The following is a 14483-nucleotide window of genomic DNA, read 5'->3' as shown; positions in this document are numbered from 1 at the left end:
TCTCATTCTTACTCCTGGCCACTCTTGCTCTTGCTTTCTGACAACACAGATGGGTGGCCTTGCACAAACTGATAACTGTGGTAATTTCTCAGCACACTATCCAATAATAAAAGATGTTATTTTCAGAATTAAGCAGGCATGTGTCATACTTACACATTTGCTGAAGATGAGAGGTCGAGTAGTAGCTTCATGGGAGTGTGCAGTCGTATGAGCCATTGGACTTTACAGCTTCCAGTTTGTTGATGCATTGTTTTACTGGCTCTTAGGTTTAGTAAGTAGTCCTTCAGAGAAAGTCTGGTTTTAAGTATTTATAAGCTTTTAGGTTTTTAAGATAATCTATTCTTATTTTTTCTCTTTAGCTTGCTATTTAATTCTCATGTAGGTACTATCATATGTTTTGTTATTTTTGTATTAAAATGAACTGAACAGTGTAGGGTGCTTAGTTCAAAATGGGAGCCCTGCAAAGGGTTAACCAGCAGAGAATTACAAATGAACTATCAGGAAAGTTGATTATTAATCCAGCAAGAGAGAAAATATCCTTCCAGTTAGCAAGAATTAGTACCTGAAGAGCTGATAATATTGTTCGGGCTGTCGGTGTGGAATGGCAAAACCAGGTAAGCTAATCATCTTCTCAAAGAAGAAATCTTTTCTTTCTGTTTTTCATTAAGAGAGTTTAGTTTTTAAAATAATCTTTGTTATTTTACCAAAGTATCAGCATGTGAAACAGCATATGTTGATCCTCAGTTTCCTAAATGAATGAAAGAAATTAAACTTGTGTTTAACTTTGGTAAGAAGATATATTTCTAAGCTATGCAACGTATGTAACTGTGAAATATCATAACAATTCTTTTCTGGTTTGTGGTTACGTGCGAGAACTGATTACAAAACCTGAAGAGTCCTTTGCCATTGCAAGCTCATGTATTACGTAAGTCTGTCTTTAGTTGTGCCTGAACATATTGTGGAGGTTTACGGGAACTTCTGTGTTGTGGAGCTCTTTCATTCTAAGTTATTAGATTTCAATTTTCACACTGTATGAATGATTTATTCACGTTTGTTTTGATATTGTGAACACAATTGTGTTCAGTAAAAAAAACTTTTTTTTTTGTGGGGTTTCAAAAATCTGTGATCTGAGGTTAGGAGGAAATGGATGTTTGGTAAACATACCACTGTGTTTATACAGAAAATGCAAACTGAACCATTAGGTCAGTTGAACATAATCTTCTTATATTTTTGGTAATTTTTTTAAAAACTTAAAACCCTGTCTTGGGTCAGCTTTCAAATTTGCCCATTATACTCGTGCCCCTGATACTAATGAATAGGTATGATAAGCATTTATTCTATTCAATGTATTCTCCACTCTTTAGTGTGTTATGAGGGTATACAAAATCTCTTAAATGATGGTCTGTTACTGTGGAAACTAGAACGTCTATATACAACATTTAATAACTTTTACTGCATTGTATGCTGTTACTTAAATTAGTAGAATTTAAAAAAAAAATCCTTATTTGTTTGCAAAATGGAATTCAGTATGCATATGATGTAACTACAGTATCTGTCTCAGTGAAAAAGAGTTTATCATCTCCAGACTTTAGCCTATTATGTATGAAATAGCCTGAAAGCTATATGAAAGGGTGATACAAGAATGAAAATACAGATAAAAAACGAAAGTATTCTAACTTTGAAGGCTGACCCCCTATAGCAATGTAGTTCTATGTGGTAGCCTTTCATGAGCCATACAGAAAGGAAGAAACCTTTTAATTTGGGGAATGGGATTAAGATATGGCCTTGGGCAAAGGAGAGATAGAAAGGAAGAAGAGGCAGTGAGGAAAGTGAAACAGAAGTGGCGGTTGTTTGTCTGACAAGCGTCATTGTTTTGCATGTGACTTTGGCCTCCTCGAGCAGAGAGACAGCTGGTGGCCAATTTCTCTGAAGGGCATCTCATCATGTTAGAGTAAATTAAAATCCTAGAATTTGCTGATGATGGAGCTATCAGGGCAACAAATGGTGGCATTTTGGAAGCTATGCTAAATATTCAAAGGCAAATAACTTTTTGTGGCACATTTTAGCTGGGTTTTTTAAGGAGAGTGGGGACAACGTAAATAAGCTGCATTTTCTGAGTTTGAACACCAGCATCTAGGAAATATATAAAGAGCAAGAAACCCAATGATGAAATATTATCACACAGGAAATGATATACGTAGAAAAAACAAGATTGTAATTAGTGGAGGAAAGTAAGAAACTGATTAGAGAAATGAAGTTTCCCAGATGTTTAAGGAAAAAAATGAAAGTTAAATTAGATAAGCTCTTTTAACTAGTATTGGAGAGGAATGCTTGCTTCAGAATGGGAAAGCTAAACTTAAAATTAGAAAAGAGCTGGCAACTTGAGTTTAGCTCAACTGTTTTCCTGCACGAGTGACTCTTTGGAATGCTCTGCTTGGAACATCATCAGGAACAACTAGTAAAGTGCTGCTGGGGAAAAAAAACACGAAATGAAACTCGCTGTGTGCTTATTTGGAATGATTAAGGTGATTATATTACTTATGTGTGTACTAACCCACAAATTAGACAAATTGGTTGGATTTTGAAGTAGTATTTCAGGATTTATGGTATTTTGTGTGTATATATATGTAGTTGACAGTTGAGCTTGAGCACTGTACTGGTTCAACAGACAGAATTTAATAACCATTTTACAATTAAAAATTTAAAACTCAAGAGAAACAGTCTTGACCCCATGCAACAGTAAACCAGTGTAAATTAGGTGTTACTTAATTATTATTATTTATATCAACTGGGATAAAAGTGATATCCTTAAATAAAAAATGGAAACAAAAGATGTCAAGCAGAAACTGTCTTTTTTGTGCCCATTCCAGTGACTCATTTCAAATTCAATAGCATGGTAGTGTAACCTGTGAAAAATGTCCCCATACAAGTCAGTTTAGCATGGCTGACCTGATCTTTACTTTTTTTGCCAATTGTAGCTGTTCTCAGTTGAGTAGTACAGCAAAAAAAAAAAAAAAGGAAAAAAGCATAAAAAAACCTAAAAAAAAGTTAGACATGTCTGGAATAGGTTGATAAGACATCTTCTGATTTAGTGGAACTAGTTTGACTGAGCAGGGTTTTCATGTTAAGTGAAATTTTTGTATTTTCTTCAGCGCAGACCTTGCAGCTCCCAACTTCTTTAAAAACTTAAGGTTGAGGGGAGATGAAGTTCCAGAGGTCTCTGACTAACTAGACACACATCTGGAAACACAGCTGCACTCAAGGGAGGCTGCTGAAGCAGTTAGCCTGCAGTAAGCCATTCCTGCCACTACATGGTTGGGGCAGTAAGAGGAGATGATGGGTAGGGTGGAGCATAAATATCTGTACGTTGCTTGATTCTCTACTTTATAAAACCTGGTAGTAGCCAGGAAGAAGCTTGTCTACAGAAACAAAAGGCCAAAGCAAAGGTTGGGCCAGGTTATTTTTGTTCCTTGGACCACACCTTGTCTGTGATGACAGTACTGGAGAGAGAATGTGTTTCAGTTCATTAGAAGCTCAGTGAAGCTATATGGATAACACTGAAGTATTTTATAAGATTCAGTGTAAAGCTGCATAGTTCAAGGAAACTCGTGTCTTATTAGCTGTGGCTAAGGTCAGTTATCCACACAATGAGGGGGAAACTCTTTCATAAACAAGTAGATAAATATGGTGCAGCTGGTGCTTAGTCTTGCTTCAGGCTGTAATATTACCAAAAATCCTCACGAACAATTCCAGCTTTTACAGAGTCCTTATGGAGCATCAGCAGCTTAGAGTGGTCAGACATAAAATTACAAGGTTGTGTCATGAAAAAGGACAAATTCAGGGTGATCTTGTGACTTTGCATCTATCTCTATAGGATATTAAAGAAAGAATATAGAATCATTAGAACTCCTAGAAGAAAATATATTGTAAAATGTTAGAGCTGGAAAAAAATTAAACTTACCTAGGCTAAACACCAAAATGTTTTAATTGTAGTAAAAAACCAAACAAAAACAACCAACCAAGACAAAATGCACAGCAAATTTGCTCTAACTATATTCACCCGGATTTGTGAGAGCCAAAGGACGGTAGATTGAGTCTTGTCCTACAAATGGATCTGTTTTACTAACTGGACTGATGAGGTTGTGATGTGCAGGTGTTTATTGTAGGAGGCAAACAGTGATGTTCAGAACAGAGAGGAGAATTTCAGGGTGCTTCTGCTTAAATAGGTCAAACAACCGAACTCCATGGTGCTGGGAGGAGGCCAAAGCTGGGCACTTCAGCAGCAGCTATCATGCACAGATGCCACTACTGCTCAGTGGCATCCTTTTGGCCTTTCTACCTCTGAACAGGGATGGATAAATTAAATGATATATAACAGTTTGTGTGCTGTCTAATAGTTTATGTCCATGTGTAAGTTTCTTGTCATTTTACAGTGGAAGAATCATCTGTTTAAAACTTAGTGAGAACTGCAGTAGCCAAATCCTAACTGTTTATGCTCTCTCTTTTTTTTTTCCCCTCCAAAGCAGAGTTTTCATCAGGACTGTGCTTACTTAGTTCCAATTTAAAGACATTTGTTCTACCTCCCTGTTAACTTGGATTTAAAAAAAAAAGCCATGTGTATAACCATACATCCCAATTTTTGCATGGAAAATGTGAGCTAAATCACCAATTTCTTCGTTCTTGCTTTACCAGTGTAAAGCAAGTGTAGGCTTTTAGCATTTATTGAGGTAATATACATGATTTACTAGAGTTTATACTGAATCTTTCTTGCCTATGATTTTTCAGTAGACTGCTTTTTCTTTAAAAGAAATATTTTTAGGATATTGTTGATTTTTCTTTCTACTTTTCCCATCAGTTGTAATCTGTTTAACACTTTCATCACCTTACAGAGCACAGTTTTGAGGGAAAGCAAAGTAGCTGCTAGTGACCCCACGGCAACTCTCTGGTAAACCTGATTACTAACGTAGAGTGTTGTTTAATCTAAAGGCCAAATAAAACTCTGCAGGAGAGAAACATTGTTTTGTTCTAAATGCCTATTAGGAAGGGAGCCGCTGTGTTATAAGAAGGAGAATAATAAGCTTCCCTTGCTTGTCAGGGTTCAGATCTAGGCATTCAGTGCATAGTTGCCTAGACGTCCTATTTCAAAGAAAGAGCTAAGTTTTGGAATTGATGTCGAAGTCAACTGAAACAATCATCAGTAATAGTGGCTTTGTGTTTTGGGGAGGATCAGATTCTGCTTTGAGCTATACTGATATAGTTCTAAAGAGAGTATATGGACTTCATTAGGGTTATTCTCTCCTGCACCCTACAGCTGTGACATGTAATCCAGAGTTACTGTGTCCTCTGTCTTCTGCTGTCTGCTTTTAGCAGTTTTTAACAAGTCAAGAAAAGAAAGAATAAGAAGTGACTACTTCAACTACTAGTATCAATAATAATTTGTGCATTGTATGAGAAATGTCATTTTCTCATCTTCCTACAACTGGTGTTTTCAGGGAATAAGTGAGAAAGGAATCTGGTGCCAGCAAATAAATTATTGAGCCTTTTTCTGGATTTTTTTTTGCCCTATCACACCATTATCCTTTAAGGATACAATCGACATGCCTTAGGTCGTAGATGATCATAGAAGTTGTAGAAATAAAATTGCCTGCGCCTGCATTCTTGCAACAACATAGAGGCATATGTAGAAAGAATGATTTGCTTTACTTCACCTTTACTGTTAAAGCACTATTTTTTAGTTGAATTTTGATTCATCAGTGGTGACATTCGGATTTTACTTCTGCAGCTCCAGCAGTGAAGCAACAGTTTTAGTTTAAAAGATATGCCTATATGTTTGAACACCTCCTCAAAAACTAATAAAACTGTGCAAAATGGATTGACTGATACCAACCAAGACTAGAGAGACTGAATCACACAGTAGGCAAATGAAAAAAAAAATTTATTGTTATTAAAAAATATGTCTCTTTGTGAACCTGTACGGTCGTTTTTAGAACCAGAGTAGGAAGGGATCTATGCTTTAGAAAATTTGTGAGCAAGCACTGTGGTCATATGATGCACTGTGTCAGTTACTGCAGTTCTCATTAGTAACAATTAGCTTAGTGAGTTCCATGCATATTATGTATATCTGTGTCTGTCTAAACAACACACAGTTATATGCAGGTTATAGATCTTGTTAGCTACATATTTATGTATGTGTGTATATAAGCATGCACACAACTACATAAATATATGGATACAAGTCCATTTTGTCAATTCTTTATATGTATTTCTACTTATGCAAATATGTACAGGTAGTTGCATATATATGTATGGGAACTTACATATGCGTCAGTCTGTGGCCATGTATGTACACGTGCACAGTAATACCCTGTGTAATTTTCATATTAACGTTAGGCACAAAGCTTCACACTCCCTTAAAAGTATTGTCTGTCTTATACATCATTCTAATTTCAGACATGATAATCTATAATTTAGAGGACTAATATACTGTCATCAAAAATTATTGAGAATCCCTGGATAAAATCAGTAGTAGATGAGAACGCTTACAATTCTTCCAGGCTGTTGCTAGCAGTTTTACTTGTGAAGCGCGTGGGTCAGTTCTAGCATAGCAATAGACCTGTAAACGTCCCCATTTTCTACCTTGCACTTGCAGGATTTCTAGTATTAAACAGATAGAGAATTGGACATAGTATGTGTTTACTTATTAGCTAAAATATTATTAAGATTGCTTTTAGAGATTATAGAGATACTATCAATACGCTTTGCCAACTATTTTTTAATATTACTATTTCCTGTTTTCTAAATTTTTTTAAAAGGCTTCAAGGGAAGAAGCTTAAGTAAACTACCTTCCTGGCAATATCTGTAGTAGCCCATGAAGGGCTGGTGTCCCCTAATTTATGTAATAGTCTGGAACATAATTCCTTTTCTCATTTTTTCTGTTGCCAATACCGTAATCTTTAATATGATATTATATTGTGAAAACTGAAAATTAACCTAATCAAAATAGCTTTCAGATGCTAAGTTAGATTCTTCATGTTTACTGGAAAATAGATTTTTTTTTTTAATAGCTTTTATTTGTAAATGTTTCTTAAAAGACTAAGCAAGTATTAATTCTATTTTCTAGTATTAATCCTGCTTTGCTGATCAGACCTCTTTAATTAAAAGGAGTATTTATCACTTTTCTGTCAAATAAAAGCCAATAAAGTACATACAGCTTGAACATATATAAAATGTTTTCTTATACCCCTGAAGTCAGTGGACAGGTGACTAACCCTAAAAGTAACTTCTTTTTGTTTATATTCAGTGACTTTTTTTTCTGAAATATATTTGTTCGTATATTTTTTGAAAGCACATGGCCCTTAAATAACTCCTATGAATCCATATTAAATCGGAGAAATCTAGGTGAAAATTTAGAGACAAGTAATCCTTTGTTATGCAATAATTTTATATTAGTGTTTACAAGAACATTTGCACGTTGAAAATCAAATATTAAAAGTTGTTATAGCATGTGATATCATACATAATCTGTCGATGAGTATAAGACAACAACACAGAAATACAGAATGAAGAACCTAAACACAGACATTTCATTCTCAGGTAGTTCTGTAGGAGAAGATCTTTGAGCATGGATAACTGAGTGAGAATTATGTTGGCATTGATTACACCATTTAGCTTACTACAGAAACTGATTTGGGACAAAGTAACAAATGCTGTAACAAATTTCACTGTAACCAGCTAACTAATTAAACTGAAAATTTTACTTCATGGTATATATGTTTGCTTAATACTGTCTCATATACAGAGACTAGAAGTTAAACAGTATTTTATTATGGAACCCTGAGACAGAACTCCCCGTTTTCTTCTGATCTGTATATTCTTGTTCCTTCTTATTCTTTTCTTGCTACTCCAAAAAAGTGATAAACCAAAATGTATTTTTTCTCTCTGTAGTTATTGCTATTCAAAAATCCTTATCTTAACTTGTTGCTATAAAAAATCCGCACCCTAATGCATCAACATTTTGAATAACTTTACCACAGATGACTTTATTTTAACTATAAAATAATTTAAATTTTTTTTTTTGCATATGATTTAAGAAAGCACTGGCTCTTATTATATGAGGTTACAGAGTTTTTGTGGAATTGCTGGGATTCATGTGTGATTGCTGTTGGCCTGAGAGTATCAATATAGAACTACTGAACACTCGTACATTTGTGTTCAGTGGTGGCCTGAGAACTGTGTGACTAGCATCAAGTGTACTAGGTGATTGTAGGCTCACTGTTAATGTTTTGCCAGCTTTACTATTTTAGCTTACAGATAACTTTTTTTTTCCTGTATTTAGTACTATTTAATACTACTGACATAGCTGAAGGCCCAGGTCTTTGTCTCTAGTCCGTGGAGTGGTGTTACTTTTCATGAAACCTCCTTAAGACAATCAAGCTCTATGCAGGCATCTGCACTTTGCTTATAAATTACAGACATCAGATTACAAGGTCAGGCATGTAATTTTCATAATTTGGAAACAATACTGGATCAAGATTTTCAATACATTGGTTTGTTGCCCTATACTTTTTACAGTGGCAATTTTTCTCTCTGCTTGGCAACAAATATGGTTGTGCGACATTTGTTATCCCATTGTTCTAATTTATAGGTTGATAACCATTCTGTGAACTATGAAGTGTGGACCTGCCCCTGCTGCATTCCCTGAACTAAAGAGAAAAAGAAAAACAAGAAAGAAAGGAAAAAAGAAACCCCTCTCCACTAACCATTAAATTGTAGGGTGATCTAGAGATAAAAGCAGAATCTCTTTTTTGCTTTTCAAATATTTGCCTGGCCTTCAGAAGGTATTTGCCTTTTGTGTTTACATTGGATTTATTTTTTTGGCCTACATGCAGAAACAGAATGATACATTAAAGAATAATGGAAAATAGTGAGGAAAATGCTTTAAACTTTCAAATCTAGCCTGTATTTTCTACTTAGGTTTATGTTTTTAATCTTGTCTACTTTTATTTAAATAGAAAATGCTGAGTATTTTAAAGAGTTGTAAATGTGAAACTATCAGATGAAGTACAGTACAAGAAAATTATCTACAGGTTGGCAGGCAGTAATGAGAGTTGGCAAAGTGCCATTTTCCTCCATGAACCTTTGGGACCTCAAGTTATTCCTGTGTGTGGCAGAACAATGTCAGGCTTCAAAAGCCAGTATTCTGTCATTTGCAGAATTGCTTTTTGCTATGTCTGAGAGAGACAGGTGAGGTTTGCCTCTGTAAAGTTGGATAAATCTTCACCAAGGCAAAAGGAAAAATGCTTTGGCTGAAAGTGGAGGTGAAGTCTGTGTCATATCATCTTCAATTCTTTCCTTCTGGATAACATTAGGTCTTCCTTGGAACCTGCATTGTCCCTTGTGAGTTTACTGTCATTGAAAGAACAGGTTTTTAGCAAGTTAATATAAAATATGATTTGATTTAAAAGCTCATATTCAAGGGAAGCACCACTTTATGACAGTAACCTGTCCCAAGGTTATCTTCTCTGTTGCTCAAGTCAGTCCCTTTGTTGTGTTATGTATTACTGCATCATCAAAAGCTTGTGATTTTGTTAGAGTGGAGTCATGAGATGGAGGCATTTCCCAAATATTCTTACTGTAATAGGTAATGTTTTTGATGTTACTAACTTAACCCAATGATTTATTTGAAGTATCTTGATTAACATACTTTAAAAACATGGCCATTTATAATATCTAAAAGTATATTTCACCACATGTATGTCATAAAGGTCTTAGTATGTTACAGTTTGTGAAAATTACAGTCAGTTAATAATGTTTCAACTCCCCACTGTGTGCTTTCTAGGATACTGAATGGGTGTTACAAGATTTATTTGCTGGATTTTGCAGGTTTTCTGTAGCGTGTCAGATGCCTTGCTGATTGCTTGGTGAAGCCTGGAGCATGAGCTCCCTCCTGCAATGTTTACTTTAAGTCAATCTACATTTGCTTAAAAGTATGACAGTCCTAAAATCAGATCACTTCCTCGTAACTTTCATAAAAACCTGGATACTCTTTAGTGAGACTATTGTGTGCAATTTAAATGTAGGCTTGTATGACAATCATAATTTACTTCATAGTTCTTAGCATTACAGGGAATGGATTGTTAATAAAATGTATATTGTAATATTGCTAGAGTGATGATTATAATACTGCAAAAAATTTATATACTACTCTGGGATTTTGGAGGGGGATAGGGAGTTACTTAATTCATGTTTTTTGACACTGTCCATAATATAATTATAAGGATTCTCTGTCCTTCTGATGCTTTCATTCTTCTGTATTTTTTGACCTCCTCATATCTTCTCATTCATTAATAGAGATAACTAATAGGCTGTGTTGATACAGTGTTATTTTCCATCTACATACTTAGAAAGTGGGAATGCTCAGTTAAATTTTAAGTTCTTTTTATTAGTTATCTTTCTGGTGTTTTATTTTCTTTTTTCTTGCTGTCTTTTAGGATTGGAGTGGAGCATTTCTGTTTAAATGTTTGCACCCACATCCTGCAGTGCAGGTGGACTTGAAGTTTAGTTAGAAGGTGCAGAAATATTTGTTTTCAAAAAGTGTAAAATCCTGAAGACGATTGATGACTGGAGATTAAAATTGTAGGAGCATCAAGATGACAAGTGATTTGAGCAATGCATAGGTGGTCTCTGTGGTGTTCCATTAAACTTCCATATAGGATGTTATATCAAGATAATATGATTTAAACAGGGTGGGTAAATTTCTGTGTGACTTTAAGAGCATCTAGCACCAACTTGTATAGCAATTGGATTTAATAGGCAAAGAAATCAAAGGGAGTTTAGAAAAAGAAATTTTGTGAGTTGATTTAAGATTTGAGGCTCTTGTCTGATGCTAATAAAGATTTCTGATGTCATTCTTTTTGTAGCTATAATGTACATTACTGAAATAATTTGTATAATCTTTGCCTGCGTGTACTATCTTGAATGAGGTATATGTTTATAATTTCTGGCTTTCAGATTTAAATCTGTGAACACAGCAAGAGCTCAATGAGTTCTAGTAATAATAGTCCTATAATGCAGAGATTCTGAGAACTTCCTTGCAAATGGAAGGAGTCATTCATCTCACAAAAGTGACAGAGAAAGAAACTTGCCAGAGTTGCAAAGAATCATTTCTGCAAAGGTCATGTAGAGTAGATTAGACCATAATCAAAGTATTTTTGGGACAGTTTAAGATTGAGAGAGGTAGTTAAGAAGGAGCTTTGAGACTGAGTGTTTTTTGAACTTTGTTTTCTCTTAATTTACAACTTCTCCAAACTTTCTTCTTAATTTAAAGTTTATCTTTCTTTCCTACCTTATAAACACCTATGTTTTGTGTTGGTTTATTTGGAAATATTAGAGCATTGTGGGCAGAGATTATGGAGCTATTATACAGAGTGTTTCTTGCATGCAGAATGAAATGGTAATTTTCTTTCTGCCTTCTATTTTCCCTGTATACGTGTTTGTAGATGTATTTCATTGTGGAAAGTGAATCACCAGTTTTCACAAACAGGCTGAACTGGCAAACTGTTGGGGCACCTTCCGGGAGCCCTGTGGTTCTGCAGGGAGTGATATAACCTGATGACATATTTGTATCCTTCTAGCTCAAAATTTGGAATGCTTGAAATACTAAGTTTACTTCTGGTCATTTTTATAAGATTTCTAGCAAATATAGAGAAGGTGTTCCCAAAATCTTCTCATAATATACTACCATGCAGAAATAATTACTCTGCAACCTTTCAGTTGATTTCAGATGACAGCTTTCTGGTAGGGGCTGGTAGAGTCCATCAGGCACGTTAATCTGTCTTTCACTGGTCTAAGCTTAACCTGGTCTCTGCGCTTGTTTCAAAGTGCCTTTGTCCCTCCTTTCCTCCCCATGCTCCAAAACCCAGTGCCTGGTATAGCCACCTGGGAGGGCCCCGGCATTTGCTGACGCTGTTAGTAGCCATTCAGAAGAAGGATGGATGGGGAGCACTCCATAGGCTCAGCTCCCCTTTAGAAAGGCCGGTTGGCGCCCAGGCTGTCGGAGCCACTCCCATTGGTGATCCAGGAGGTCTGCCTGGTGAACCTGCACCTTGAAGCTGCTTGAGTGAAATCCTAGTTCTGCTGAAGTCACTGGGTACTTAGACGTTAATTTTATGTCAGCAAGGATTTCACCAGTATTTTTATTTTGCAGCTGTAGAGGGAGGGAGCCCTGAACCAAGACGAATGTGACTTCACATTGTGAAATACATTCTCTGCTAGTTTCATCCTTGCCTTCCTCCCATCTGAATAACTGTAAATGATGTTCTCTGTTAATAAGTGTGTACTTTGTCTAAATTGCATTTATTTTTCTTTTGACATATATACCATTTTACTATTAATCATCCCCTTCTGCTCTTTACTGTACAAAGACACTGTTGTGCTGATGGAACATATTTAATATTTGGTATGCTGTATTTTATTTCTATTGTTGCTTTCTCATTTCTTTATGGAAAATCTTTCTTTATTGACTCCTAAATCATGGGTTAAGCCCCTATTGAAAACATGTTCTGTATGTACTTCTTGTGAGAGAAAAAAAGTTCTTTTGAGGTTATAGGCTAGGCTTACACAAATACTTCATTATATGATAAAAATTCAGAGGTCTCCTATATGTTATCTAAAGCTAGAAATATACCCGTTTACTCAGCAGCACATCATAAAAGAGATGCATACTATGTTCATGTCTGTCAGTGCCTTAAGTCATCACTCTACAGCCTTTTTTAAATTCTCTTTTTATTGAAACCAAGAAACAAAACAAAGACAAAAAAAAGCAAAACCAACATCAATTACATGTCAACATGACATCAAACAGCATAATATATCAGAAAAATAAATGTATGTTCTGGTGACTCAATGATTTCTGTCCATATGGCATTTATAGAGAAGTAAAGAAAAGGCAAATAGTTACACATCTGTATCAGGAAAAATGTCCAGTATAAAATTGGCCATTGTGACAGCACAAGAAAGCTCTCAGCTGAGATTACCTGTAAATAAATAACCCACAGAAGGAGAAGCAAGGTTCCAACAGACTAGCTCTTATATATGTTTAGAGTTTTGAGCAATGAGCATTGTGCAGATATAAATGTTTTTATAAAAAGATTACTTTAAGGTTGGAGATATTCTACTTGCTGATAATAGGTCCAGGTTTATAGATGGACGTGTAGTACAACTGCACGCAGAGTGACACAGAAGTGCAATTAGAAAAAAATAAATCTTCAAAAATAAATGTGACTATCTAGTGAAACTATTAAAATGAATACTGACTCCAAGCCTGTTTGTTTATTTGCTGAAAGGCATATGAAAAAGCCTCTTTGTATAAGTGCTAAACACAAGAAAACCACTGAGAATCAGTTAAGCCTCTAAAATAATAAGCTGGGAATTCCATTCATTATTATAGCAAAGGGCATCATAACTTTATGGTAAGTAGGGAAGGCTGGGAGAGAGGTGAGACCGTGGGGGCAGGAACTAGAGAAAGAAAACCCAGAAAGATCCAGAATCAAACATGGCCTCTGTTATTTGAATTTGTTGTTCATTTTCAATGGAGTGATAACAGGAACAGCTCAGCCTGAACTGCCTGGCTTGACACTCCCCTTTCTAAGGAACTTGGATGTGTTTCACAGCTGGACAACAGGGCACAGGGAAAAAAAAGTCACAAGGATGGGTCACGTTCTCTTTGCACAGTTAGGACTTGAATCTTACATATAATAAAAATATGGACAAAGAAAAAAGACATGAACACATAGATGCATATACATTTATATATCTACACACAGATGGTCATGTGCATATAAATCCAGCTATACATGTGATTTCTCCTCATTTTGCCAATTAGGCTCAGTTCACAGATCTATCTTCTGTCTCTCCAAAGACACAAGAAGTTACCTTCTGGTTTTTTTTTCCTTTTTCTTATCCCAGCTGCCTATTTATTCAGTGATATCTGAGACCTCTTTTTGTTAATCTTATTACAACTACAGCTATAGGCTTTGAAGGAGATGAGAAATGACCCATTGAATTTGGGAAATGGTGTTCTCTGTGAGAGCAGGGCATAGGTAATGAACTCCTTATCTTATCTTTTAGATCAGTAATAACTTCAGTGAGACCACTTGGTCAACACTGTACATCTCACTACACAGCCACGTCTCATCAAAGCAGTGACAAAATGCATTCTACCCAGTATATGCAACTGGCTATTATGGATGGCAGAGCAGAGTATAGTGCAGAGCCCATGGGGAGAAACAGCTCCTGAGGGTAAAACAGCAGTACATGGAAACCTCAAAGGAAATTTAAGAAGGGATGGTGTGAGTGTGTGCGTGTATGCATTTAAGTCTGAAGGCAGAAAACTATGAGGGCTATGTGGAACATTTCCTGGAGCTTACCACTAATAAATATGGCAGGATTGTCAGCCCTGCAGTGTCCATACCTTCTTTCTGGGC

General features: G+C 35.7%; 1 protein-coding gene across 13 annotated transcripts in view; it reads left to right on the top strand.

The window, feature by feature from the left end:
• SOX6 (SRY-box 6) overlaps window positions 1-14483 on the top strand; it is a 376930-nt gene that overhangs the window by 111742 nt on the left and 250705 nt on the right. For 9 of the 13 annotated variants that reach the window (XM_027700962.1, XM_027701036.1, XM_027701020.1 and 6 more), the window contains exon 1: window positions 142-614. The exons of the other annotated variants lie outside the window; for them this stretch is intronic. The gene's annotated coding sequence lies outside the window, so the exon portion shown is untranslated. Of the gene's footprint in view, window positions 1-141; window positions 615-14483 lie in introns of those variants that run through there. 13 annotated transcript variants of the gene reach the window in all.

This window comes from Neopelma chrysocephalum, unplaced genomic scaffold, assembly GCF_003984885.1.
Source record: "Neopelma chrysocephalum unplaced genomic scaffold, ASM398488v2 Primary Assembly neopelma1_24, whole genome shotgun sequence".
Classification (NCBI taxonomy): Eukaryota; Metazoa; Chordata; class Aves; order Passeriformes; family Pipridae; genus Neopelma; species Neopelma chrysocephalum.
The sequence above is the reverse complement of the archived record's forward strand: the minus strand, read 5'-3'. Positions and strand labels throughout refer to the sequence as shown.